Source organism: Triticum aestivum, chromosome 6B, assembly GCF_018294505.1.
Source record: "Triticum aestivum cultivar Chinese Spring chromosome 6B, IWGSC CS RefSeq v2.1, whole genome shotgun sequence".
In the NCBI taxonomy this organism is placed as follows: Eukaryota; Viridiplantae; Streptophyta; class Magnoliopsida; order Poales; family Poaceae; genus Triticum; species Triticum aestivum.
The window spans coordinates 716,863,566-716,869,006 of NC_057810.1; positions in this window are offsets into that span (position 1 = coordinate 716,863,566).

The following is a 5,441-nucleotide window of genomic DNA, read 5'->3' on the forward strand; positions in this document are numbered from 1 at the left end:
TTCTGTTATAGTTTTTCTTCTTTTCTGCTATTTTTTCTTTTCTGCTATTTTTTCTTTTCTGCAAAACTTGATGGTCAAAGTCTGGAGTTATAACTTAAAAAAAAAAAGAAATGTCGACGTGCAATTAGTCCGGAGTTGTAATAAGTTATTAAAAATAAAAAAAAGGTGCAATGCTCGTTAATTTGCTTCAAGCCTTTCGGAATAGTGTAAACTGCACTGCGCATAGCTCCATGCAGTCTACCGTATTCCTGAAGGCTTGAAGCTAAGCAACGTGAGCATTGAACCTCTTCTTCATCGTCTCTGCACTCAGGGTTTATAAACCGCTCCTAGTCCCTCTCACTTCGCGAGATGGGACTAAAAAACTGCAATCTATCGATCAGAGTTTCTTCCATCGATCGCCAAGTTACGAGGTGTTCAGCCGACCGGCATCGTGATCGACCGATCGGATGTAGCGCTAGTTCACGTACGCACGCGTGCATGTGCATGTGGCACTGTTCATCAATCCACCTGTGCTAGCTTCCTTGTCAAGCTAGCTTCCACGTTTGGTCCTGGTGAATCGATCTAGCATTTCAAAAGCAACAATGAGGTCCCTGCTATGTCGTCAAAGTAAAAAGAAGAGCTCAGTGCAGCGGGTCACGTACATGGACGTGCCCAGCCCGATATCGGCGAGCTTGATGGAGCCATCGGAATCCACGGGGTCGTTTCCTACCTTGATGTGGCGGCCCATACGGCCCTGCTCATGGAGGTATGAAATCGCACAACTGGCCCTTCAACACCCACCGCTACCGCTGTCGGTGTCGCCGTCGCCGATGTCTGACAATACCTAACTCTAGGTTCGAGCGAGCCTCATGGGTGCGTTCGGTGGGAAGCCTGGACAGGCGATGCATTCGATTGCGGCAAGCAACACAAGCTAGAAGCGATTGGAGGTCAGCGTGGCGCGCGACTGATGACTCAGGCGTTGCGCGTTGGATGTGATGTGAGTGAGCTTTATTGTGTCGAGCCAGTCATGAGAATCTGCGCCCTGCGCAGTCTGGTTCAGCAGTGAGAAAAATAAGCAGGAAAGACCATCGACGTGGCATGCCAGCTAGACCTGACAATTATGACCCTGGTCAGAATGCTCACAAAATTTTAAACAGGTTAAATTGTGGCAACACTTTTGCTTAATGGGGGTAAAGTGGATGAAATCTCACTAAATAGGGTAATTAGTGTAAAAATCTCAAAATAAAGGGTAAAAACCGGAATTCACTCTAAAAATTACATCCAGATCCATAGACCACCTAGCGACATCTACAAGCACTCAAGCGAGCCGAAGGCGCGCCGCCTTCATCGCCCCTGCCTCGCCGGAGCCGACCAAAACTTGTTGTAGTAGATAGTCGGAAAGTCGTCATGCTAAGACCCATATGACCAGCGAACCAAAACAGCAACCGCCGTTGTTGAACAGTAGCGTAGATCAGAAGGATCCAACTTGAACACTTACGAACGTATACAAACTACGACCACATTCAAGCAAATCCACAAAGGACAGATCCATTGGAGACACACTTCCACACGCCCACCAATGATGAGCATCATTTTTTGACAATACCTTCCACGAAATGTGATTTCATAATGAAATTTTACATGCAGAACAAACATTTCTTAAAGTATGCCACACACAAAAATTTCAAGATTTATTGAGTTTTTTTCTATTTATTTTATTTGACTGTTCACACCAAAAGCATTTGAGCTCATGCGTAGTTTAACTACACGTTCATAACCTTTGTTATTTTATTGAAATGGCCGCTGATCAACACGCTAAGTGTGTATTTTTGTCAAAATCAAAGGTTACACGTGTCCTTTTGTAAAGAAAATAAATCTGTAGGAACATACAATCAGTACTATAACTAAGGGCACCTACATCAAACCGTCCGTAAACGTCCAGACCGTAAGGTCCGGACACTTTGAACCTTTCATCGCCTTCCTTGAAATGTTTGTGAGCCTCCGAATTCTTACAAACCATACTCACACTCAACGGTCCTATAGGAGGTTTGCGGGCGTGTGGACGTCCTCCACGTATGCACGAGACTTCTCCGACCCATCCATACTCATCGCCATGCATCCTGCACCAGAACCTTCTCCGTCCATTCATGCTTAATTTTCAGCAGTATAAAGTACTCCGTCCATTTTTATTTACTCTGCATATTATATTTGACAGAAGTCAAACAACATAAACTTTGATCAAGTTTATCAAAAAAGATTAACATAAAAACGGACGGAGAAGGTTGTGCTCGTCCGCGCCGCCGGGTTCGATCCTGGCTACCCTGAGCACGAGGTCCGTGAGCGCGTGGAAGGCCCCGACGCCAGCGACGGGGACCTTGAGGGTGGCGTTGCCCAGGGCCAGGCTCATCGTCGTTGCTCTCGCCGAGGCGGGCAGCTCGGCGATCAGCTCCCTCACGTGCGCATCGTCCCCATCGCCGCCCTCATCTACGGACTTGCTCGGCGGCACCGTGGGCACGGCGAGCGTGAAGCTGCCGGTGACGCGGCGCTCGACGAAGCGCAGCCAGCGGGCGAGGTGCGCGGACGTGACGGCGGCGGCGTGCTCGTGCCTCGTGAGGTACTCGCAAAGGGACCCGGATTTACCCCGTGATTCCATAAAGATGCACTCGTCGTGGCAGTCGCGGTAGACGAAGGAGATCTCGAGGGCCTCCACGTCGTCGTCGCTGCGCCGCGCGAGCGCGGAGTCCACGGCGGCGAGGAGACGGCGGGGTTCCTCCGGGTCCGGGCGGAGGCGGACGGGGAACATGCGGCGGCCCCCGAGGGAGAAGTGCAGGTCCGTGGCGCGCAGGACGTGGTGTTCGTCGTAGTCGAGGCCGGTGGTCTCGGCTGACCTCGATACTAGCCATGACTCGGCCGTCATAGGCGTCGATGGTTGCATTGCGTGGATACGTGCCTCCAAGTCTCGATCGATCTCTTCAATTCCCGCAATTATATAGCTTGTTTAGATATCGAAGAACTCGTTATCGATTGGTACTCGGTGGCTCCCTTAATGGGCTTTGGCCCAAGAAGCCTTTTCTTCTTCAATTTTGTTTCTATATTTTTGTCATGAAGATTTGGAGTTGGTGTCTGCGGTTTTTTTTTGCGGGATAAACTTTCAATCTATTCATCTTCAATCATGATAGTACAAAGAACACTAGAAATAATAAAAATTACATTCAGATCCGTAGACCACCTAGCGACGACTACAAGCAATGAAGCGAGCCGAAGGCCCGCCGCTGTCATCGCCCCTCCCTCGCCGGAGCCGGGCAAACCTTGTTGTTGTAGACAATCGGGAAGTCGTCGTGTTAAGGCCCCGTAGAACCAACGCACCAGAACAGCAACCGCCGTCGATGAAGAGTGTAGATAAGAAGGATCCAACCTGAAGACACACGAACAAAGACGAACGACAAACAGATCCGAGCAAATCCACCAGAGACAGACCCACCGGAGACACACCTCCACATGCCCACCGATGATGCTAGAGGCATCACCGGAACAGGGGCTAGGCGGGGAGACCTCTATTCCAACTTCAGGAAGTCGCCGCCGTCTCGCCTTCCTGAGTAGGACACAAACCCTAACAAATCTCGAAAAAGGATCTAAAAACGGAGCCCTCTCACCAGCAAGGGCCGGGATCCACTCCGTCCCCATGGCCCTAAGGCCACGGTAGACGGGGCGGACCGACGCCGGCACCGGCAGGAGGTAGAGAAAGCCTAGTTTTTTTCTCGCCCGTGTCTCGAGGTGTGTGGGGTTAGAGGTGCATGTGAAGCTCTAATTAAGAGTGGCTAGCCCTGGGTCTCCATGAGATCATCGCTCAAGCCCTCGATTTCGCTTGGACACATTAAAGTATCTCCTCAGTGCCCAATTTGCTCAGCTGGTGCAAAAGACCTACGAGGCTACGACACAAGATGTTTACATGCAGAAGTGTAAAGGAGGGGTGGCGAGCATGGTATTGTTGTTTTTAGATGAGATATTGCGCCAAAAGCCCATGAGAAATCCGAATATGTTGCGTCTGGTTGTTGCATAAACAGTAGTGGTTGGAGCACCGTGCGACTGGGTGGTCGACGGCGGCTAGGCAACCGTAGCAGACCAGCCACGCTGGCGACAACGACAAGATCTGAGGTAGCTGACGGCTGCACACGCAGCAAGTGTGCATCCTTTCCCCGCTAGATCCACAAATTTTCCCTCATTCCTGTAGCCGGGCGAAATTAAGGGAGGATGCATAGTCATTGTAGAATTTCTGAGCATCCTCAAGTTTGTCAAACACCATGCCTACATAGGGTGGCGGTGGCTGTGATGAAACATCTTCATCAATGAATCTTCTTGGATTGCATCTTCAGCAAACACTAGTAGAAAACCACCCATTAGTACCGGTTCGTAAGGGCCTTTAGTCCCGGTTCATGAACCGGGACTAATGGGTCGTTACTAATGCCTCCACCCATTAGTCCCGGTTCAAACACGAACCGGGACCAATGTGCCTCCACGTGGCCCTATGCGCCGAGCCCATTCAGGGGCCTTTGGTTCCGGGTGGTGGCTCCAACCGGGACCAAAAGTCAGTTTTTTTTTACAAAAGTGGCTGCTTTAGGGGTTTTGGGGGTTATTTTTAGGTTGTTATTATAGCTAGCTAATAGAGAGAAGTGTCCTCTCTTATATCTTCGTCCTTGGTTTATCAACGCTGCTGCTATGTTCATTGCACCCGCAGATATAACATGCTCATGCATGCTTGCATCATACATCATCATATATATATAATAACAAGTCCTACTAATCATGCATCATCATACAACTTCTACTCGTTATTAATAATAGGTCATACGATCATCATCCTCATAGTCATCGAACCCAACCCTACATAATTGTTCTTAGCACATGATCATCAGTATTAGGTAGGACCTAAACACCCTTAAGGTAAAATAGCATAAAACAATATAGACCCCGACTCTCCATTATGAAGAATGGCGATCATCCTGTCTTCAATTCTTGCCCTTCGCTGCTTATTGCTTCCAAGAAGCTCCTTACGACTGTCCATACATTTTTTCCATTCTTTGATTGTTATGTCTCCACTTCTTTTAGAAACCCGGTATGGACAGTTGAGATTCGTAGGACGACCTGGTTGTATGTTCAAAACATGAAGGCCACCATGCGTATACATCAGATGAGGCACACAATCATTCGGGATTATCTGTTGAAAAACATAGTAATAACTTCGTAGTTAGCAATGATGTACTAGTTTTAGAAGTGTGCAAAAATATGCATGGATGTTGTAATAGTAAAAAATAATCTTACCAGGGTATCTCCATGGTAGTTACCGTAGTTCAACACATGCACTAGTGGCACGTATTGACCATAATGTTGAGGAGTTTGATTGTAGATATTGTAATTCTCAAGATCAGTACAAAATCCAACTAGATGATTTTTCTCCTGATAAG